This window comes from Bidens hawaiensis, unplaced genomic scaffold (assembly GCF_021521415.1).
Source record: "Bidens hawaiensis isolate Kalapana, Puna unplaced genomic scaffold, B.hawaiensis_p1.1 tig00017259_1, whole genome shotgun sequence".
Taxonomy (NCBI): Eukaryota; Viridiplantae; Streptophyta; class Magnoliopsida; order Asterales; family Asteraceae; genus Bidens; species Bidens hawaiensis.
Window position 1 is genome coordinate 219,335 of NW_027492617.1, and position 25,626 is coordinate 244,960.

The window sequence follows — 25,626 nt, forward strand, 5'->3', positions numbered from 1 at the left end:
TTCGGGTAATTTCAACATCAACGACCCTCAATTTCCCGAATGATTGAACTACTTGGACGACGAATCATTTCAAGCTTTCATTTATCTTAAAACGCGACTTTTTACAATTCCGAGATGTCACAACCCGAATATTCGGTCCCGGAGCCACAACTGAAGCCAGAACCAGTGCCGGCTAAACCCGCAATACGATCCCACAAATGTAAGGGGAAGAAAACCGGAGAAGCGGGTGGTTCATCGGCATCGGTTGTGAGTAAGCGGAAGGTTACTCTGTGATCTAAAGAAGAGAAACTCGCGTTGGCAAATGCTTGGATTGAAATACCCCAAGATCGGAACACAGGTAACTTATTTTTCGAATTTTATTTTTAATATATCTTTTTAGTTTTTGTATGCAGTTATTACATGTTTTGTATTTATTTTGTACCTGACTTTCAAAGACGTCGAGTTTTTTGGGGCAGGGTTCGGGAATGTTTTCATAAGCAAGTGGGGAGTACGGATCTTACCGAAAATATGATATCGGGTCGGTGGATCGATATTCTTAAATTTGTAGGATTGTTTACCAACCTACATAACCGAAATGCTAATCGCGGCCGATTGGGACCGATGATCTCTCAGCTTACCAATTCACTTGTGATTAATGGAAACAAGAGGTGTTTAGGAAGTACGAGATGGTGAAGACGTTTGACGAGGGCTACTTGTGGGAGTTGTTGTGACATTCGTCAATTTCGGGTCACTTTGTATTTGTTTTAGTATGTAAACCCGACCCGTTTGTAACCCGAACATTTCAAATATATAAAATATTGGATTTTTTATGTTATTAGATCATTCCCGCTTGTTCAATTTGAAAACCCCGTTTACGGATTTGAAAACGTCTTTAAAACGCTCAAATTACATCGAAAACGAACTTCCAGGACGCAAAACGAACCACACATGACGAGCTGGACCAACCCACCCCACCCCGAACCACGCCGCGCCGCGCTGCCAGGGCAGGGGGTTGGTCGCGTGACGCAAAGAGCATCAGGTCAGCAGCTTCATGTTGTTGTTGTTAATGTTTTACACTCTATTATCCAATCTGAATTTTTACACATTAGACCTCATGCAAGACCTTTCCAAGCTTACCCTATATATACCAGACCCTCTTCTTCATTTTAAACCTGCTCATACTCTATTTTCTCTCCTAAATTCTTAAGATTAAAGGTTGTTCTTCATGTTCTTGGCAGTTTGACTTTCCAAAGTCAAACTGACCATAGTCTTTCATTTTAATCAACTCGTTAACTCCTATTAATACTTGAAGCTTGTTATACAGCATATATATAATATACACTCTTTTTTACCTTTGGTGGTCACTTCTCCGGTCTCGGTCGGTGGAGTGTCGGGCCTCGTAAGGTAAGGTTTCATGGAGGATTGAGGACTCATATTGTCCTTGATATATATATATATAATTATATAACTTGTTAATGCTTACTAACCATGCTTAAATTCTACTCATTTTAGTTTTTACATCATTATTATTGATTTCAATGGTTATGGGTTTGTAGAGACTAGCCTCGGTCAACTGTAAATAGCTTTAAACCGTAAACCGAACTTTGTTTACTAGTTTTGTTAAATAATTGTATAAACACGCTTTATGTTATATTTAAGTTTCTAAAATCATTTTTATGAGTTCCATGGTAATGGGTTTGTAGAATTTAACCTCGGTCTTACCCCGAAACAAGATCCGAACCGAAAACCGAATTTTTGTTTAAAGACTTTATTGTTAACTTTTTGGGTTGTAAAACTTAAGTAACATCATTCATAAATTATTATACAAGTTCTTTGATGTTTGGGCTTGTGGTAACCATTCTTGATCTTATTCCGAGTTGGAAACCGAGCCTAACCAAACTAAAACCGAGTTCACTCGCTTAAGACACACAGGTGTGTTTCTAGCTACCAAGACTTGTATATTTCTTTAAAAATCATTTATAAACTGATTTTAATTATTTTCTCAAAGTACTTGGAATGTTGAATCCAACTTGATCTTATAACAAAGTTTAGACCGTCAAAACCGAATGCCCGCTTAGCGGACGTTGTTAGTTCTAAAACGATATAACCACATACTTGGTTAAGTCTTCTTAAATTTTATTGAGTTATCTCATTACATTCATTATTTTGGAAAGTTGGCTTTGGGTTTGACCAATTATCAAGACCCGAACCAACAACCCGAACACTCGTTAAAACCCCTTTTAGTATCTATATTATAAAGGGACTTGCATTCTTGCATTTTTACCCACCTTATTACTTAACATATGTTGAGTAAAATTAAGGGCTAGATACATTAACCCGGTTTCGAGCAAACTTATATTTTTAAATGAACATTATTATAATTTCTTAAACATTTACATTTTTAAACCTTAAACTTTAAATTGTTTGCATTTCTTATCATTTATTTTATTTAAAGACTTCCTAAACAACCTTTCTAATACAAGACTTTATTTCATCTAGGATTTGCTCGTTAAACCTCATCATTCCGGTTACTCGTCATTTTACTGATCAAGTTTATTACTTGAACGTGAGTACTTTCATTTCCCGTTTTTCATCTTTCGTTTTGGGGGTGATATTGCATACCTATTCAAACTAAATGTTTTATACTTGAGTCTTACACCACAAACTTTATTGTATACCTTACATAAATAAATGCTCGATTTGGTGTTATATGTGTGCATGCTTAATTGCTAATGCGTTTACCGCTTTTGGTTGGTTGATTCATAAATCCGAGTATATTTGGCATCCCCTTACAGAAAGGTGTCGTTAATGTATTCTTATTAACGATTTCATATAAATCCGAGTCTATTTGGCATCCCCTTATAGAAAGGTGTCGTTAATATATTCTTATTAACGATTTCGTTATATAAATTGTTGTTATCATTTATTGTTTTGTATACAAGTTGTGGAATTTCCTATTATATACTTATTGTTCAAAACTATGAAATTGCTCACCAGCCTTTGTGTTGACAAATTCTATTTTATGCAATATTACAGGTTTGACTTTAGGTTGACTCGAGGACTTGAAGAAAAACGTTATCAAGACTATTAGGATATTAGTAAAACGAACAATATATTATTTGCTATGGTTAAATTTGGTTAATGTATAAACAAGTTATGCGACTCTTTATGATTTTATGAATTTAAATGAGTTGATTAAATATTGTCACTTTAATAGTGTCTTATGTTCTTGGGCAATCTTTGCACCCCGACATGTTCCACAGCTTTTGGTTGGGGTGTGACAGTTGTTAAAGAAGTGCTCGAAATGGATGCAACAATGTGTGGAGGACTTTGGCAAAGGGGCAAAACGTACGAGAACTAGTACGTCCGGCACATGTGATACCCGGAAGAATAAAAAGTATTATTATATTCCATAAACGAGATTAGGACATGTTTAGGCTGGATTAAGTGAAGACTAAGACCCATAAGTTAAATATAGTATTTTAAGCTAATAATGAAGGGAATATATATATTGTAAAACATGTGAGAAGTGAGACGGAATAAAGAAATTCCGGTGATAAATAACGGAGAAACGAACGTATTCGGTTAAACGTGTGAAAATTTAACCTGACATTCAAGAAGGTGTCCATGGGTGAATCCATTTGAATATTTTATAGGATCGAAAACCAAGAACACAGGCGAAAACGTGGCTCAATTCTGAGTTATAATGAAGCGGTAAAATGCAAATTAGTATTTTCGAACACGGTCGTTAAAGCCCATGTACCGATGAGCTTGTAAAAGTTGATATTATCTCCGTAATTGAGGTTTATTATATGCATAAAATAAACCAAATAGACACCATAATTTTGGATGAGTTGTTTTTGGGAAAATCAACTATGCTATGTTTATTAAGTTCGGAGTAACACATAACGACACCGGTAAACGATTGATAATAACTTATTAGCGAATATAATAAGTTAACGAGACAAATTTAAGTCGAGAACAGAATAATTATTTTGATGAAATGAATTTGGAAAATACAACGTCACTATTTTCTGAAATCTAGAGAGAGAGAGTAGAGAGAAGGCAAAGAATTCCGGTGGTGGAGCGGGGAGGTCCGGCGGTGGTGCGTGGCGGTTTGGCGGTGGCCGGTGGTGGTCCGGCGTGGTGGTCCGATGGCGACAGAATTCCGTATTTTACCCGGAACCATTTTTCGACCTCCCGAACGCAATGGTAAGCTCTGATCATCCTAATTTTGAGCTTAAGTTTGTTAAAAACAAGTTTTAAAATCTGGACAGATTGTATTATTCTTGCATGTCCACAAAGATCGGTATATAACCGAAGATCTAACGGTTCGATCATCTTGATATTTTTACAGAGGTTTCATAACCCATAGATAATCATTTTGAACGATGGAGATGAGGATTGGAGTTGCTTAGGCTGGGTTTCTAAACCCGTTTTATTATTCAGCTCGCTGGGCGGATTTTCAAAACACAGCTCTAAAGAAATACAGATTCCCGGAGATATGGCCATCGGATCGAGCTGAAATTTTCGGTGAACCTTTATAACATATAGATATTTGATTCCACCGAAGGGATCTATGATCAGATGTTTATATTGTGAGTTATAAGATTAGTAAGTTACTGGTCAGATTATAGAACGAAAATAGTTTCTTAAAACGAGTTGCATGTAGGTTTTGAGGTGTCGTACGGACGATCCGAGACGGAGAAATGTTCGTGACGCAAAAACGAACGCGTTGATATATCCGGATCGCATTGAATGCGGGTTTTGAGCAGATTTCTAGACTCGAACCGTACGCGAGAAGGTATATCGTTTATATCTTTAAGTGTTGAAAAACATAGATAACAAGAAATTAATATAAATATTGTTATCGAAAATAACTTGGACAAAATGTTAATAATTATTTAGAGAACCGCTAGATAATATCGAGTGATAAAAATGGTACAACTGAGACTTGGACGATTCCGTGCGTTTGTATATATTTATAAACACGATATTTGGACTGAAATAGTTTATCCGGATAGTGACCACAATTAATATTAAAAATAAATATATACTTTTAGAAAATGTAAATTTTTATATAAAATATGAAAACAAAGTTTTTATATTAAGAATATTAATATAACACGTTTCGCTATAAATAATAATAACGATTATATTATGTTTTGTTAAGAAAATGGTATATAATATATTTGTCAGAATTCAAACACTCGTCTATTAATAAAAGAATATTATATTTTAAAATAACTATATATACTTTTATTAAACGACGTCCAAGTGTAGTTTCAAAAGCATATATTAGTTTTACAACGATTATTTGAAACTATGGTGTTCCAATATATTTATAAGATATTTTAAAACATTCGATTCAGTTACGATTTTTCCTAAACAATAAAAGTTTGTAATTTAGTTATTAAAATTATAATAAATAAGACACATGAGGATAAATAAATTAAGTTATGATAGGATTCCATTTGTATCTATGTTTATGTGTTAATATACTTGGTATTAAACATAGGAATCTGGTTATCATTTGGATGACTATTAATAAGATCTTGACGTTGATTGCCATATTATCACACATAAATGTTATTTGAGCTGAGGCAAAGGTGAGTTTTCTCGTAAATCCTCACTTTTAAATGTTTTAATGATTTATAAATGTTTTTAGGAGGAAAGTATGTAAAGAAAAGGGCTATATATTTTACAAATTTTGTTAAATGAGATGAGTCATTATAAAAAGAAAAACCGTTAACCTATGAAAAGGGCCTAAAAATATTGGTTGATCTATCGGGGCGACACCCCCCACTCTTCTAGTCGCTCTGGTTGAAAAGGTGGAAATATTTTGATTTTGGTATGTTTCGAGTTTATTATAATGATAGTCATACATGTGTTGCACTCTTTGCTCGTTTACAACTAACACGTTTTGTTTAAGAAATATATAGCTATGTTTGGAAAAGTGGAAATTAAATTCCCATTGAAAAGAATGGTGAATAATGAAATTTATCATTGAAAAGAATGATGTATAAATGGGAGTAAAGTTGAGAACTGTTACATCTTGGTTTTTAATTGAGAAACTCACCAATATTCGTGTTGACAAAATTATTTTAACATACTTTTCAGGTAAATGAAGAAAATGGATGCTTCGTGAAGGATTCGGGAAAATGGTGTTGTGCGTGACTTTGCTGGACTCACCAACATCTCGTGGCAATCCCTATATGTATCGAGTGACTTTGCTGGACTCAGGGTTAACCAGTTGGGGAACAAGGCGACAGTACTCAAGGAATTTGGTATTGTATTCTCGAAGGTTTGTCCCTACGACCTTATGGTTAAGGAACTTAGTTTGGATTTGATCAGTCTCGTGCACTGGACAAAACTTCCCCATCACCATGGCCTTAAACTCTTCCCACGCCAGGCCGTACATCACATCTCTTCCCTTAGTCATCAATAACGCATTCCACCACTCGTGCGCTTCACCCTTGAACATTAGGGCAGAGTACTGGATTTTCTCTTCCTCGGAACACTTGCTTGTGATAACAAGAGTTTCCATCTCCTCCAGCCACCTCACGGTTGTGATGGCTCCCTTGTCACCATGGAACTTTTTCGGTCCATAGTACTTAAAATCTTTGAACGTACACCCACTAACTTTCAACCCCTTAAACTTTTGCCTAACACCTTCATCGACATTAGACCCATGATCGCTCTCTTCATCAAATGGTTTAGGACGAGATTTAATGGATTTCGATGGATGAATAGAAGGGTTAACAGTTCGGGAATGTCTAGATTGTCGAGATTGAGATCTAAACGCGGATTCTTCCCTAACCGCATCTTTAATCATCTTTTGGATTATATTCATGTATTTCTCAGGAATTTCTTCCTCTCGCTTGTTCTCAGGGCCTTTCCCCTTATCTCTCATTTCTTTTTCTTTTCGAGCGTTTTCATTGTTTTTACTTTGTTCAGACATTTTCTTTCTTTTTCTTTTTAATTTGGTCTGAAATTTTAACAACATTACTTATATTAAACACACGTTTTATTTCATATATACATATCACAAACGGATATGTATATTATATATTACACACACACACACATATATATATATCGTTTCAACGATATATATATAATTTGTCCTATCATTACAAGAGAACGTTTCAAACGTTCTTTTATTCATACACATATCATACAAGACTATTTTACGCACATAGCTTCTCATTATATTCCAGCATCTTCAGTTCTTCAAAAACTTCTACACAACCTTCGATATTTTGTTGCACTTTCGAAGGAGTGTTTCCCCAACTTTCTTCTTTTTCTTCTCTTCCTCGTCTACCTTCTTCCTCTAATCGTCGGTTTCATGCAATGCACGATCCAGATGTTCTTCATACGATTGAGGGACTATATTGGGGTATCCATACTGCGGAGGTGGGTCACGGTAACCCAGAGTCACCATCTCATAATGATTCCTCGGCTCTGGATACGGAACATAGTCCATGTCGGATGAAAGGTAGAGGTAGGTCTTGGCAACTTGATTTTGCTCTCGGATCTCGTCGGCTTGTTCTTGAATTGATGGAATTTCTCCTCGGAATTGTGGGAAGCTTGACGAAGCTTGATTCCTTAGTTTCTCAAGGTGCTGGACATACGGATCCACAGAACCATAGCTTGCGTTTTGGGAAGTGAGTGATCCTTCCATTGGGCTTGCCATTTTATGAAGGTTATCAGGATGCTCTTCTTCTAGTTCTTCCTCGGGGTCTTCTTCTTCTTCGGGATCTTCCTCCTCTTCCGGTTCCTCTTCCTCTTCCGGTTCATCCTCCTCTTTTGGTTCATCTTCTTCCATGGGTTGTGTGGTCTCATTGTTTATTGGGATCATCTGGAAAATCTCAGAAGGCATCATTACCTTCATCTTGGGTCTACAGGACGGTCCTTCACCGTTGTTTGGTTGGGAACTAACTTCTTTGAAGGTGGAACTTCCGGCATGCCACTCTTGTTGTTCTGAGAGATTTTTCATCCATTCGGAGGATGGTTGAGAGTTTGGTAGGTATCTGGTTGGATAGTATTGTGGTATCTCCGAGGGTTGGTAAGTCGGTATTTCAGAAGTTTGATACATCGGTAGGATTGGTGGATGGTAGCTTGAGTGTCTTGGTGGCTCAATTCCCTGATTTGGTGGACTATCGGGAACATCTATTGGGTAGTGTCGACTTCCGAGGTAGTATACTGGTTTGGTCAAGTCGTGTTCCACATCTTGGTTGAAGTACGCCTCATAATATCCATCACTCATGTTGTCTTCGGGTAAGGTTCGGCAATTCCGGCCTCTTTTGCCTTGCGTACAAATTCTTCGATATGAGCTTTGAACGACATCTAATATTATGGGTGGTTTAGAATGTAGAGTGGGAAAGAAAGGTTACCAGCCTATCTTATCCCTAAAACACATAATCAATTATTTCCTATACTTGAATCGAAGCTTGGGTATTGTTTTATGATACACAATTCGCTAAGATCGATAGCTCTGATACCAACCTGTCACACCCCCATCTAAGGCCTAGGAGCGTGACCCATAAGTTGGTATCGTAATTGTAAATAAATCAGAGTTACGTTTAGTTTGCGGAAGACTTATAAATTTTAAGGATCGAAATATAATATTTACATAAAAGGCGGGATTATAGAATACCCGTTTTGAGTTAACAAAAGATTACTTGTTTATGTTACAAAACCACCATATATTAAGTTTTACAAAATAAAATCTGAGCCATCGGATATATAAGCACTTCGTCACTCAAAGTGCTAAACTTGTTCACCTGCAAAATATAAGAAAATACATCAGCAACGAATGCTGGTGAACACGCCGACGCAGAATAACTTCTTTTACTTTATTACCCTTCGAGACTACGTCTGCCTCGGCCCAACGTGGCTTAGGAATAACAAAGTCAAATAACACATTATAAACTAGAGCCTCTACACTAGGCCACCTCACAAACACCGCAGCATTTGACTTAGTTAAGTACCCGTAAATATACACAACGGTCGTACTCCCTACAGGAGAGCGTCCTACGACCAAGGGTGGTGCGATCATGCCCATACATCGCAAAGTACCACCTATGTAAGGATCCAGAAATATGTATACCACAGCCTGAGGGCTGGGTTCATACCCATAGTTATAACGGTTTTAGGAACACATAGTTCCTTGTAAACAATTTCATATAACAAGTTTAACTTATTTGAAAACAAGTTTAAAAGTTTGGGGGCGTATTCACCTTATCTCTTTAGGATCGGCTTCACTCACCGTCCAAGGGTCTTTCCCTTTCTTTATCTCGAACCTATAGTTACGAGTATAAATATTTGTTAGTCGGATACACGATCCGGCTTAAGACCTTTAGTCTTATATCTCAATCCTCGATTGAACCTTTAGTTCAATACTTATTTACTTAAAAACCTCTTGTTTAAAAGTAAATTATAAAACTTTAGTTTATATGAAAACCCGACGTTTCTTCTTCTCTAAGAAACGTAATCTTTTCTTTTATTATTTAAGAATACTCTTTATTCATTAAATAATATTTTCATAACAAAGAATATATACATATATACTTACACACATATATATGTTATCACATATTCAACATTCAATCTTTCATTCATTTTTTTGTTATGTTTTCTTTTCTTTTCTTTTATCGAGGTATCGAGTATAACCTCGACTTAAGGCCAAAGCCTTGAATACAATATTAAACTATATTGAATTCGATATTACGCCTAACCTTAATGGCGTACCGAAATCCTAGGGACTTGAGCAGCACTCCGACGCCGCTTTACTTCTAGATCGTCAAACGATTACGCCAAACTTCCGTACTCGTCGACACGTTTATCGAGATTCATTGCCATTTCAACAACACCTTCTTCGTATATGTGGGTGGAGGGTGGCACAACTTCTAAAGGAAACGTTGGTACACAAACGAGAGATTCGAGACACGCTTATCGAGGAAACGAGGCACGAATTTCGAGGTATTCTAGAGAGATGTTAGAGAGATGTGTGAGCTGTGTTTGGGATGCCTGGAGTGAGATCCCATGGCCGCTATTTATAGGCAATATTTTGGACCCCATCACGGTACGCGATGGGTCACTGGACAGACCTATCGCGTACCGCGATATAGGTCTGTCGAGTCACACATATAGGCCTGCCACGTGTTGACACGTGGCAGTCGCCGCTCCACGTGGCGGCAGTCACGTGGCAGCACATGGTGCCACCGTGTGCCACGTGGCACACTTGTCACAATTTGTCAGAAGCCCCATCGCGGTACGCGATGGCTTATTCTTTTGTCCATCGCGTAGCGCGATATGACAAGAAATCAGATTTTTCGTTTTTAACCCTCAAGTTTAGAATTTGGCAAATTTTAGTCCCTAGACTTTGGAAAGTTGATACTTTGAACTCGAAATTTTCATGTTGTTACATCCTCCCCACCTTGAAACAAATCTCGTCCTCGAGATTGTTTTACTCGAACAAGTGTGGGTATTTTCTTTTCATTTCTGATTCGAGTTCCCAAGTATATTCGGGCCCTCTACGCGAGTCCCATTTAACTTTCACAATTTTCAAAGTCTTTCTTTTTAATTTCTTTGTTTTCGAATCTTCAATTTTAATTGGACGTTTACGAATTTTAAGTTTTCTTTTATTTCTACGTCTTTCAATGGCATAGCTAGAGATTCATCAGTCAAACATTTACGCAGATTCGAAATATGGAACACATCATGTATTCCTTGCAATTCCTCATGCAGTCGCAATCGGTATGCAACATTGCCAACTCGTTCAAGTACCACAAAAGGTCCAACGAATCAAGGACTTAACTTTCCTTTCTTACCGAAGCGAACAACGCCTTTCCAAGGCGAGACTTTCAACAGAACCTTGTCACCGACATTAAATTCTAATGGCTTACGACGAACATCGGCGTAGCTCTTTTGGCGATCACGCGCCGTCTTAAGTCGTTCTCGAATTTGAAGAATTTTGTCGGTTGTTTCTTGGACAATCTCGGGTCCAGACAATTGATTATCTCCGGTTTCAGACCAACACATGGGCGTCCTACACTTTCGACTATATAATGCCTCGAATGGTGCGGTTTGAATAATTGCGTGATAACTATTGTTATACGAGAATCTTACATTAGGGGTAAGTGGTCATCCCAACTTCCACCTAAGTCGATCACACAAGCAAGGAGCATATCTTCCAACGTTTGAATAGTTCTCCTTTGCCTTCGAGAATCTTACATTAGGGGTAAGTGGTCATCCCAACTCATGTTGTCTTCGGGTAAGGTTCGGCAATTCCGGCCTCTTTTGCCTTGAGTATAAATTCTTCGATATGAGCTTTGAACGACACCTAATATTATGGGTGGTTTAGAATGTAGAGCGAGAAAGAAAGGTTACCAGCCTATCTTATCCCTAAAACACATAATCAATTATTTCCTATACTTGGATCGAAGCTTGGGTATTGTTTTATGATACCCAATTCGCTAAGATCGATGGCTCTGATACCAACCTGTCACACCCCCATCTAAGGCCTAGGAGCGTGACCCATAAGTTGGTATCGTAATTGTAAATAAATCAGAGTTACGTTTAGTTTGCGGAAGACTTATAAATTTTAAGGATCGAAATATAATATTTACATAAAAGGCGGGATTATAGAATACCCGTTTTGAGTTAACAAAAGATTACTTGTTTATGTTACAAAACCACCATATATTAAGTTTTACAAAATAAAATCCGAGCCATCGGATATATAAGCACTTCGTCACTCAAAGTGCTAAACTTGTTCACCTGCAAAATATAAGAAAATACATCAGCAATGAATGCTGGTGAACATGCCGACGCAGAATAACTTCTTTTACTTTATTACCCCTCGAGACTACGTCTGCCTCGGCCCAACGTGGCTTAGGAATAACAAAGTCAATTAACACATTATAAACTAGAGCCACTACACTAGGCCACCTCACAAACACCGCAGCATTTGACTTAGTTAAGTACCCGTAAATATACACAACGGTCGTACTCCCTGCAGGAGAGCGTCCTACGACCAAGGGTGGTGCGATCATGCCCATACATCGCAAAGTACCACCTATGTAAGGATCCAGAAATATGTATACCACAGCCTGAGGGCTGGGTTCATACCCATAGTTATAACGGTTTTAGGAACACATAGTTCCTTGTAAACAATTTCATATAACAAGTTTGACTTATTTGAAAACAAGTTTAAAAGTTTGGGGGTGTATTCACCTTATCTCTTTAGGATCGGCTTCACTCACCGTCCAAGGGTCTTTCCCTTTATTTATCTCGAACCTATAGTTACGAGTATAACTATTTATTAGTCAGATATACGATCCGGCTTAAGACCTTTAGTCTTATATCTCAATCCTCGATTGAACCTTTAGTTCAATTCTTATTTACTTAAAAACCTCGTTTTGCGTGCCAAGCATCGTAGTGCGTGCCAAGCTCTGAGGTTCTGACAGTTTAAGCCTAGAATGCGATAGAGAGTGGAAGTGCTGCTCAATCAATCTTAGTTAGCAAAATTCCGAATAGCCGTGTGAGGTAGGGGTTCTGCCTAAGTCATTATTTTATTATTATATTATATGGCTTAGACCACAGTCAGGGGTAGCCCAAAACCTTGATCATAAATATGTTTACATAAGCTTTAAACATACAAGGATTTTAGTAATGTTTCTTTACAATTGAGAAACACCTGTTTTTCATTCATAAGGATATAGTCGAGATATAGTTTCTTAACGATTAAGAAACATAGCATTTCATACACAAGGAATATAGTAAAAATATTGTTTCTTTATGATTAAGAAACATAAGATTTTACATTCAATATTAGCAGTCAATAAATGTTTCTTCTTGAAGAAGAAACAGATTACAGATGTTTCTTCATGAAGAAGAAACTCAGCATATGATTTGGTAAATAAATATAAAGACTATATGTCTCAATATTTTATTCAAACAAATGATCAATCAAGGTTTAAAGCTATCAAAACCGGACTAAGGGTCTGTAGCCGGATCAGATGACGATCCGAATATTTATATAAACCTATTTTATAATAGGTCAATCATCAATCAATCAATCAATCATTCACAGTCAAGGTTTCAAACGAGATCACCATATCATTCAGAACAGTCAATCACAGGTGAATACGTTCAAATCTTTTATAACGTGAATACGTTAACCTTTTTAATCAGTCAAAACATATTTATACTCAATGAGACGAACGAGTGTTTGTCTTAACGAGTCAATCAATGTTTACATGAGATAATGAAATCTCCAAAACATTATAATATAAAGTAGAGAATAATATCAACTCAGACCGAATACGCATGTGTCTGGATCCAAACATAACTGTTAAAGCTCAATCAATCAATCAAGCCGCGAGCTTAAACGGTCACGACCAGTTCTCAGTTTCGGGCCGTTTGGCTCGGGGAATACCGTTGTGTGTGTAGGGAAGTGGTACACATACCGGAAGTAGAAATGCTTCCGCTGAGGTTGTCAAGAAAACTACATTTGTATTGTAATCGTCATTCAAAATGTTTTATTGAGTCATACGTGTTCACCAGCATATCGCTGACGTATTTTTCCCCACATTTCAGGGAAACATATTAGCACATGTAGCAAGGAACATAGTCATTCATGAAGATAGACGCTCGCAAGGTAGAGATGGCCCAATTTTTAAAGATTATAAACAAGATTTAAACATGATTTATAAATCAAGCACTCGGGTATTTATTATCTGAGAAAGCTTTCAAATAAATTAATATTTTATTATAACCAAAGTCTTCCGCTAAAAACAAACGCAACTTTGATATATTTACAAAACAGGTACCAACTTGTGGTCACACGCCTAGGCCCTAAGTCGGGGTGTGACATGTGTTTAACCAAAAAAATTCAATCAAGCCCCGGATCACCTGGACTACTGCACCATCTGGGTCTTATTCATGTGCCACCTCAGCACCTACGTGTCGGATTTGTATTGGATCACTTAGGATGGGATCAAGTCCTATTACCCTTAGCCTAAGTTTGCTTTTTCTATAAATTCTAGAAATGAGAGCATTTTGGTCAAATACTTTAATATCAAACACCCACTTACATCTTCAATCATCTCCTCCAACCACCACCGCCCACCGCCACCAGAATTGTCACCCACTGCCACCACCTTGCCTAAAATTTGCCAGAAATTTCTGACGGAAAAGTTGTTGGAATTTTGGCCTGAAAATAGTCTCCCTAAAAAGCACAATGGAAAGCACTGTGAAAAAACATGTGAAAAAAAAAACACAATGAAAAACACTATTTTGTAAAACATAAGTATAGGTAAAACACAATCTGTAAAAAACCCCAAAAATCTTTTTTTTTATATATTAATATGATACTCATATAAAAGATAAAAAACGCTCGTTACTTTTATGATATTGTTTGTTTTTTTAATATCGTATAAAAAATTTATGTACGTTTTAAAATAATAGGGGAATTAAAATGTGTCTCATGTTATAAAAAAAGGTTAACAAAGGTACTATCTATATTATGACATTCCATTTATTTAACACTTGATTTCACGATGGGTGTGCAAGACACCGAAAAACCGATCCAAACCCGAAAAAAAACAAAAAAATCACACATCTCAATTGAAATAGCACAAACATAAAAGATATATAATGAACGTAACTAACTAATATATGTGTACTAAATAAAACAAACTACGTTAAAAAATAAAACAAATCATTACAAAATAAAACAACAAAATAATTAAAAATTAAAACTTAAATAAACCCTAGGAGCTCAAACTAGTTTACAATAAAGGTGAAAACAAACTTCTAAATTAGAACCGATTAGAGAATTCTCATCATATTAATATATTATATATCTCTAAATACAAAATTACAACTAAAACATGCTACATTTTCTCTCTCATTTTCAATTAAATAATATTTTTATACCTTTATCATTACCATTTATCTATCATTCACTCACAATCACTTTCAAAATATATTAAAAATTTATAAGGGATGAATAGTAGTTTTTCATATATACAAAAAAATCACTGCATTTTTTAAAATATATATACATTCACTCACAATACTCTAAATCAATCTCTAAATTATAAAAACACCATTCATATAAAATAGGAGGTTAAATGAGAATGTTAGAATCTTAAATGTGAATGCCTATATTCCAATATTTGAAATATAATTTGAATCTATACTTATTCTTTAATGGTCACATCCAAAAATAAATAAATAAAAGCATATACATGCAATTTTTGATGAATAACTTATTATTTTCATATGCATGGCACAAATATGCTTATTAGTAATTCATAGCCTAAAGTTGAATTTCCAAAGTCCCATTATATATCACTAGGCCTGTTCAAATCGTTTGTGGCTCGAACTCGTTTGAAAATTGCTCTATTAATGCTCGCTCGTTTTTTCGCTCGACTGTAAACGAGCCGCTATGCTTGATTCGGTTTGCAAACGAGCCAAGCAACGAGCAAAGGTCTGCTCGGTTCGGTTCGACTCGAATATTTTTATATATAATTATATATATAATTATATATGAACAAATATATAAATATATAGGTATAACACATAACTATAAATTTATAATTTTTTAACCCTTTTAAATTTTTTCTATTCTGTAAATTTTATAGTTTTATTTGTTCCCTTCAAGTTTTTAGAATACTATAAGCTTGCTTACGTGATCATTTTATCTTGCTTCAAACTTACTTTTAATAAAAATTTACAATCTATTACACGTTTGTCAAAATACTTCTAATTTATTTATAAAATACTCCCTTTGTCCCTTTGTAAGTGTCTACATATCCATTTTAGTTTGTCCAATTGCAAATGTCAACTTTTAAAATTTATTAACTAATTTTCAAGTTTATCCTTACAAAATACAATCATTGAAACTTTTTAAATTTTGTCTTTTTATATATGTAAAGGGCATTATAGTCATTTGTTAATCAAAAAATGCAATCATTAAAAGTTTCTTAAAATTTTTTTTTTTAACCGTGACACTTGTTTTGGGACAGAGGGAGTATATAATTTACTACCTTTGAACTTGTTTGTTATTGAAAATTTTAAAGTGAAAAAGAAATAAATAATGCTCGAAATCGCTCGATGTTCGATCGAAAAATGCTCGATTCGATTTTGACTCGTTTCGGTTTTCACTTGGTTCAAATTTCAACCGTTCGGTTCGGTTGTAAACGATTCAAGCAACGATCGAGCCTTTGCTCGGCTCGTGAACAACCCTAATATGACTTCTTAAAAAATTTGGGGCTTAGAAAGCAGGTGGCCTACATCCCTTGCTTGGGTTGCCTCCACTATTGGGCCGGCCCTGTTCAGTAGGTTAACAGTTTGATCAAGTCTGATTCGACTTTTTATCGTGTTAAATGCACAAGGACCCTTAGTTATATATCTATCAACTCGCAAGTTATTTTATGCTAGTCGCTTTCACCCAACTAGCCAAGGTCATTTATTTCATTAATAGTGTTTTATACAGTAATTGTTGGACGACCTGTTGGTGATATATGTTTTAGTGTCTTTTTGAAAATCTAAATTTATATATCAATATAAATATTAAAGTCAGTTTGTGCTAGTCGATTTCATCAAGCTAGTCAAGTTCATTTATTTCGTTAATAACATTTCATACATTAGTCGTTGGACATGTGGTTTTCATTATGGTTTTCGTTGACTAGTTTAATTTATTATTGTTAACACAATAAATACAGTATTTTATTGTTATTTCATACACTAAGGCCTCAATTCACCTATATATGATCTCCACAAATTATGGTGAGTTTTATCATGTCACTTCCTCAAAATTGGTTATTTTAACTATTCGAGAACTAGCAGGAAGTTCTTTTGTATTCATAACCACCACAAATCATGCGTTAAGCATGATGTATCATAATCTCAAGTTTAGTGTGACCTGTGAAGCACCCGATTATGTGAGTTGGAGAACTAGTGAGTTTTGTTAGTATTACTAGTTTCACAACTACTTTTAAACATATTTCATATTTAGTCACAACTTACAATATAGAGTTATCATTTTCATAACTAGCCAATATTGATTAGCCTGATATATCCAACTACCATTTTTAGTTCTATCCATTGCAATGATCACTTAACACAAGTTTGCATATATGAAGTTACGTCAAACACTTAAACTAATGAAAAAGTCACAATACTGAAGAGGATTGAAAATCATATTGAAAACCACACACCCTTCGCATTATATATACGAGTGCCAAGAGCTCTTGTCCATGATCATATTTGAAACATCAATTTAATTGAGATAATTACATCATGTAATTTATATGGTATGAAATGGAGCACATTATCCTAAGGATCGAGCCACAGATAATCCATGTTCATCCCGCCATACATGACTCGTGTTACATGTTAAGATTATTTAAGGGTTTGCATAGAGCAAGACATGCCCAAATAGTCTTGCAGATGCAAGACCCAAGTACACTTTTATTTCAACAATCTTCAAGCAACATTCAATTTTAGCCTGTTTTCTTTTCAATTCATGTGTGTAATTTGATTATCAATCATTAGCAAATAATAAGAATTTAAACACTAATATACAACTAACAAAGGGAGATATTACTATGCAAGATATGTATAATTTGAGTTTTCTGATTGAGGTAGATGGTTAGGTGTGCCGAGTACATCTTGCGACACTGTTAAAGATGTTTAACGACCTTCGATCATTCTTTAAAAGTGTTTTTTCTTTTCTCGCGACAAGTCTTCTACATCTAATCACATCGTACATATGGCATTTGATGCTACGTTATAAAATAGTTAATGAAACTTTATTTTACCCAACTATATAGAAATTTTACGTTTTTTTGTTAAAGATTTTAGCTATACCTTCTAAAAACAATCAAGAAAAGAATATTATTAAAGTGGGCATAGCCAAATAGGATTCAAGGTGATATGATTGGACACATGGCGATTGTGTCCACCTTGTTAAACTTTGTACACACCTAAATTTTGTTTTGCGTTTTTTTGTTCTTGTTTCCTTCCCAAACGCCAATCGGTCTACTTAGACTTCTCAACATTTTAGGCTGTGTTTTAAGTTTATAATTAACAATTCTCAATGTTCAAACTATTTATTTTAATAACTTTATTATCCGTCTAGAAACATTTCTCTAAACCATGACAGATAATGCGATTTATGTAATGGTATAATTAGTTATATCCACACTCCCACTTTATTTTACAAACATTATGGTTTTTAAAAATCTTTTTATCTACAAATCATATCACCCATATGATATTATGGTTGATAAGTAAACAACTGATGTGTTAATTCACAAAGTCATACAACTCGTATATCATTTCTCACCTTGTTATACACCTACGAAATGTGACAAACTCTAGTGTGCAAACTTGATTTGATATCATGTGACAGACATATCATGTATGTTTTTGGGGTGATGTTTGTATAACAACACCGTTCACTCAAAAAGTTTATTTCACAAACATGCGAACAAATGCCATAAAGATCTGCAAGATAAATTTTCGCAATCAATTAATTATGTATTTTTTTTAAAACGTCGACTTTCTTTTGTGTGTTTAGGCCATCACACTCTCTAATTTGAAGCACACCGTTGCCTCACTCTGGACATACTATGTTGTTTTAACCGAGCCCACGCTGACTTCAGAGTTTGACTTGGGCATTCTCTGGGAAACCATATCGCCGACTGCCTCTTAACAGTCGTTGTGCCGCCACATGAGCAAAACTCTATGACGTAACACACAGTTTGACAATAACCCGAGTGAGCTCGGGATCTGAACTAACAACCTCGTAAAAACTCGGTCAAATCCTTAATTATCAATATCCAAACATCAATGGAGATCAAAGTCGAGCCTATGCCACAAGTGGGAGATTAATGTGAACAGAGAATAGAAATAAAACAAACAAGTCAATCAATCATGCCCAGTAAAATCCCACCGACAGCAAAGTTATAAGTAGGGTCTGGGGAGGGTGGGATGTAGGCACATCGTACCTCCATCCAAAGGAATGAAGAGGTGGCTTCCAGAGAGACCCTCGGCTCTAAGTACATGTGTATGAAGCAAAATAAAGGAAATCAAAGTTTAACAGTTATATACAAACTACTACTAATTATAATAATATTAATAATAAGATCACAGTTTAACAGCTATATAAAAGCTAATAATAATTATAATAATAATAATAATATATGTAAGGGAAATACCATTATGGTATGCGACCTAAATAAGTTAAGTCTAAGCCCTAAGGTATTAAATTCTCTCTAAAAATCCTTAACTTTAATTCTACTTCTCCACGAATTCCTATCCTCAACCATGTCCTCGGAGAGGTTTAGGTCTATCAAATCATGCTTAATCCTCTCATCCCAAGTCAATTTCGGTCGTCATCTACCCCTCATCCCCTCTATAGTAATGTTTTCTACGGATCTAAAAGGGTTCGTCGTCTGTCTTCTCTTTACATGTCCAAACCATCTCAATCTCCACTCTCTTATCTTGTCTGCTATGTTCGCCACCCCTAATCTCTCGCGAAACACAACGTTTCTTATTCGGTCTAGCCTTGTGTGCCCACACATCCAACGTAGCATTCTCATTTCTGCTACCTCCATCTTCCGCACTTGTGCCTTCTTGATGGCCCAACACTCTGTTCCATATAGCATTGCAGGTCTAACTGCCACCCTATAGAATTTTCCCTTTAGTTTAGTCGGGAAACTCTTGTCGCACAATATACCTGTGGCTGCTTTCCATCTACACCATCCTACCTGAACTCGGTGGGTGACATCACTGTCTAATTCCCCATCGCTCTGTACAAATGATCCTAAATACTTGAACTTCGTTACCTGCGGGACCACCTGCCCTTCAATTGTGATCTGTGCGTCTTCATTGTCGTTTATCCCACCAAAATCACAGTGGAGGTACTCTGTCTTAGATCGGCTAATCTTTAAACCTTTTGTCTCTAAGGTTGTTCGCCACTCCTCAAGCCTCATGTTTAGATCTTGTTTTTTCTCAGCAAGTAACACAATATCGTCTGCGAACATCATGCACCACGGGAGAGTCCCCTGAATCGACTTTGACAACTCATCCAAGACTACTGCAAAAAGAAACGGGCTCAACGCTGACCCCTGGTGAAGACCTACCTCTACAGGAAAGAAATCAGTATCCCCCACTGGCGCACGGACACTTGTTTCACTCCTGGTATACATATCCATAATTATCTCTATGTATTTCCTGGGCACTCTTCTACCCTCCAAGCACTCTCAGAACACCTGTCGTGGCACACTGTCGTAGGCCTTTTCTAGGTCAATAAACACCCTGGTGAAGACCTGCCTCTACAGGAAATAAAACAAACAAGCAATAATAATAATATGAAAAGAATAAAAAAAAGAATCTCAAGGCTTCCTCCTCCTGAACCCTGGCGCCAGTAGTACCATCCAGCAGCGTCTGAAACTACTTCTTCTTGGGATTCTCCGTCACTTAACTCACGCCTCTCACATTTCATCAGCCATCCTTAAATTCGCCATTATCTTATTATCTCCATCTGCCAGCTGCTTCTTCAACCCCAACGCTCCAGGTAATTAATTAACTATATACAAAACCCCCAATTTTATACTACATCCATATCATCTCTCTCTACAATAATAAGTCATATAGATTTCATCATCTGGATCATAGATACCTAAATAATTTGCTCTTCTGTTTGTTTATCAGTCTTATTACTCAACCTACATTGTGTATTTCAACAATTTATTTATTTTCTAGGGTTAGAAGAGTAATTCGGACATCAGTGCATATGTCGTTGGAGTATTGGCTCCTCTGTTACTCACACTCGCCCTTCGCAACACTAACAAAGGTAAAAAACGAGGCGTGCCCGCTGACGTCAGCAGGGAACCCGGTTATGCAATCTGAAACTACCGGTTTACGTCACCGGTTGAAACTGCGTGGGCCGGGATTGAAACACTAGCGGATCTCTTCGAGCAGGCGTGCAAGAAGCATGCTGACAAGAATCTGCTTGGAACGCGAGAGGTAATATCTAGGGAGACTGAAGTGAATCAAGACGGGAGGTCGTTTGAGAAGCTGCATTTAGGTGAGTATGAGTGGATGACGTATGGTCAGGTGTTTCAAGTCGTGTGTAATTTTGCGTCTGGTTTGGTGCAAGCGGGACATCGAAGTGGTGAGCGTGTTGCGATCTTTGCGGATACACGGGAAGAATGGTTTATTGCATTGCAGGTGATTATAATATTATATACACTCTGCTGTTATGATAATAGTAGTATTTCATAAGTTGTGAACTGTAACCATTAATCTTATATTATTGATCAGGCTTGTTTTAGACGCAATGTTACCGTTGTGAACATGTATGCATCTTTAGGAGAAGAAGCCATTTGCCACTCATTAAATGAGGTATTTCTTTTATTATTGTTATTATTATTGGACAAATGGCATAATTAGTATACAAAATTGGAAGCACACGTGTATGCTACAATGATCTTAAGTATAACCAATTTATTGAGTGATTGGTTATTTTTTTTAATAGTTCTAAGCTTGTTTTTCGGAAGTGATGTCTCTAATTGCCATGTGATTACATTTTAATATGTTTTACAGACAGAGGTTACTACTGTAATTTGTGGAAACAAAGAACTGAAGAAGCTTATAGATATAAGTGGACAAATCGACACAGTACAACGTGTAATATGCATGGACGATGAAATATCGTCAAGTCCTTTAGTTACTGATGGAGGCAGCAGTTGGAAAGTCTTTTCATTTTCTGAAGTAGAAAAAATTGGTAGAGAGAACCCCGTTGAAGCAGTTCTACCGCTCCCGGCTGATGTGGCAGTGGTTATGTATACAAGTGGGAGTACCGGCTTGCCTAAGGTTAGTAAAATATTATGATAGCTAATACTTTGTTTGTCATTGTAGTAGTTTAATTACAGAACATTTTAATACTAAATGTTTCGCTTCATGCAGGGTGTAATGATGACACACAGCAATGTTTTAGCTACAGTTTCTGCTGTCATGACCATTGTGCCTGGCCTTGGAGCCAATGATGTCTATTTAGCTTACTTACCACTGGCACATATTCTTGAACTTGCAGCTGAGGTATACCAAATCTGTAAAAAAAAATTAAAAATATTATAAAATAATTAATGTATATACTGATGTTTGTGTGCATTTTAATTTTCATGTTACAGAATTTAATTGCGGCCGTAGGTAGTTCGATAGGTTACGGTTCTCCTTTAACTCTTACAGATACATCAAGCAAAATTAAAAGGGGCACAAAGGGAGATGCGTCTGTTTTACGACCAACATTAATGGCAGCTGTTCCAGCTATTCTTGATCGTGTCAGAGATGGTGTAAGGAAAAAGGTTTGTTCAAATTCCACGTGTATATCTTATGTTCTTATATTACAACTTCCTTTCTGTTAAAAGAAAAACTTCAATAAATGTTTAAATTTTGGCTGAAACTGGTCAGGTAGATTCAGCAGGTGGACTATCAAAAACATTATTTAACTTAGCTTATAACCGCCGGCTGTCTGCAATTAATGGAAGTTGGTTTGGGGCTTGGGGTTTGGAAAAGCTTTTATGGGATTATTTAGTATTTAGAAAGGTTCGGGCCATTTTGGGGGGTCGTATCCGCTTTATTTTGTCTGGTGGGGCTCCGTTGTCTGCTGATACTCAAAGATTTATCAACATTTGTTTAGGGTTAGTGTTAACCAATTCTAATTGATTATTTATAATGTGTATTTATAGTTTATGATGTTATAACACTATTACCATGTTTTTTATGTGAATGATTACTCAGTGCTCCAATTGGTCGAGGTTATGGTCTTACTGAGACGTGTGCTGGTGGGACGTTTTCTGAGTATGATGATACGTCTGTTGGTCGTGTTGGTGCACCCCTTCCTTGCTCCTATATTAAGGTATCCTTCTGAAACACATATGTCGGTGGTTGTACTTTATGCTTTTAGACTTGTCCATTATATTTGTTTCTACATTTGCTTTTAGACTTCTAAGGTTTTGATTTATTGAAATGTTCACTTAATTAGCTGCATGAAGAATTTATTTAACTTAGCTTATAACCGCCGGCTGTCTGCAATTAATGGAAGTTGGTTTGGGGCTTGGGGTTTGGAAAAGCTTTTATGGGATTATTTAGTATTTAGAAAGGTTCGGGCCATTTTGGGGGGTCGTATCCGCTTTATTTTGTCTGGTGGGGCTCCGTTGTCTGCTGATACTCAAAGATTTATCAACATTTGTTTAGGGTTAGTGTTAACCAATTCTAATTGATTATTTATAATGTGTATTTATAGTTTATGATGTTATAACACTATTACCATGTTTTTTATGTGAATGATTACTCAGTGCTCCAATTGGTCGAGGTTATGGTCTTACTGAGACGTGTGCTGGTGGGACGTTTTCTGAGTATGATGATACGTCTGTTGGTCGTGTTGGTGCACCCCTTCCTTGCTCCTATATTAAGGTATCCTTCTGAAACACATATGTCGGTGGTTGTACTTTATGCTTTTAGACTTGTCCATTATATTTGTTTCTACATTTGCTTTTAGACTTCTAAGGTTTTGATTTATTGAAATGTTCACTTAATTAGCTGCATGAAGAATTTATTATTGTAAAAGAATATCTCACCCTGTATTTTTCATTCAATTTTGTTGCATTTAATCTTTTCTGCAGTTAATAAATTGGCCTGAAGGTGGTTACTTAACCAGTGATTCACCTATGCCTCGTGGAGAAATGGTGATCGGTGGGCCCAATGTTACTCTTAGATACTTCAAAAATGATGAGAAAACAAAGTATACAAGGTAATATTCTTTCTTCCAATGCTAAATACTTTATATTAGTACAAGATGGGAACTTTGCCGGGGTTATTCCCCTTTAACTAAAAAAAATGGGAATTTTGCAACTTCCAGTGGTTTTACTTATGAATGGATCGATTTGGATTATGTGTTGCCCACAATCTATTATCAGCGTGTACAATCTCTAAAGCTTTTTATTAAGGGAGAATTTTAGGGGTCTTAATTGTGTCAGGTTAGTGGGTTGACTTGTTCAACCTAAACACAACCCCCATATTTTTGTTCATGTCAAAAATATGTCAACCTAATCCACACTGACCCGAACACACCTAAAATTGTGTAAACGTGAACACGATCTGTTTAACTCATTTATCTAAATGTCTCAAACGGGTTGACAGGTGATACTCAAGTTGCAAACGTGTTAATCGAGTTGATGGGCTGCTAAAATATGGTTTAAACTGGTTAGTGGGTCGAATTGTTTAACTAAACAGGTCAAACTAAACACTACCCGTTTAATTAAACAGTTAAACCTAAACGGCCAAACCCGACCTGTTTTTTAAACGAGTTAGATGTGCCAACCCAGAACCTGATAATTTTCATGCCGTGTTCGTGTCTTGTTTTGGGTCGTGTAGGTAAGAATCTTATAAAGTTTCGAAAATTCTAGATTATTACAGTGATAATATTTTTGTAACAGTAATCAATGCACTAATTATGTAAGAACTAAGAACACAAAAAACCTAAAAAAGTATTTTGCAGATCAACTTAATTTGGCCCGTACTAAAAACGACTCGTTTCATCTTTAGACTGTTTGACCTTTCAAATTTGTTGGTGCATAAAGGTTGATGAGAGAGGCTTGAGGTGGTTCTACACTGGTGATATCGGGCAGTTCCATAAAGACGGTTGCCTTGAGATAATTGACCGTAAGAAGGATATTGTTAAACTTCAACGCGGAGAATATGTTTCTCTAGGAAAGGTACATATTCTTTTTACACGTTTATTTCCTTTGCTTGGTTTTCCTTAAACGAGTACATTATTTCCACAGGTGGAGGCGGTTCTGAGTGTTAGCCCATATGTTGATAACATAATGGTGTATGCCAACTCATTCCATAGTTACTGCGTGGCCCTTGTGGTGGCTTCACAATCCGCATTAGAATCTTGGGCTTTGCAGAAAGGTATCGCGGTTGATGATTTTGCAAGTTTGTGTGAAATGACTGAAACCGTGAAGGAAGTTTACAGTTCACTTGTGAAGGTAACACTTTACATTATTATTATGAACATAAAGTTACAGTTGATGTTACATTTGATTCAACCAAAATATATTATTTGCAGGCTGCAAAAACGGGTCGATTGGAGAAGTTTGAGATTCCTGCAAAGATTAAGCTGCTTCCGGAAGCATGGACTCCTGAATCTGGGCTGGTGACTGCTGCACTGAAGCTTAAAAGGGATATTATCAGAAAGACTTTCTTGGATGAGCTGGCAAAGTTTTATCAATCTTGATTGGTAGGTGGATTCAGGCATATACCATATAATTATCTAAATAGTTTGTTTATCAGTTATGTACTAGATTTGGTTTTTCTTCCATATATTGATTTCACTATTTTTGTTATTTCTGTGATCAGTTTTGTTTTTCATATTAATTATGAAGTAGAAATATTTGGTCAAATCTCATAAACTACCACCAATCTACTTTCACATTTCTTTTGTTTTGATAACGTACTTAGTTTGATACTCTGATCTCATTTGTGGTTTACACTTTTGATTCGGGTATGATTTTGTGTGTTTTGACCATGAACAAATTGAGGGTAGGGTTTTTTGTT

At 36.2% G+C, this 25,626-nt stretch overlaps 1 pseudogene across 1 annotated transcript; it reads left to right on the forward strand.

Annotated features, from left to right (window-relative positions):
- The first annotated feature begins 114 nt into the window (after window positions 1–114).
- LOC143553522 (long chain acyl-CoA synthetase 9, chloroplastic-like) lies at window positions 115–25,501 on the forward strand (annotated as a pseudogene). The gene is made up of 13 exons (XR_013138843.1): window positions 115–261; window positions 20,773–21,234; window positions 21,328–21,408; window positions 21,610–21,879; window positions 21,973–22,104; window positions 22,197–22,370; window positions 22,477–22,706; window positions 22,807–22,924; window positions 23,691–23,809; window positions 24,442–24,457; window positions 24,648–24,782; window positions 24,852–25,058; window positions 25,139–25,501. The product of XR_013138843.1 is annotated as a long chain acyl-CoA synthetase 9, chloroplastic-like (transcript).
- The last annotated feature ends 125 nt before the right edge of the window (window positions 25,502–25,626 follow it).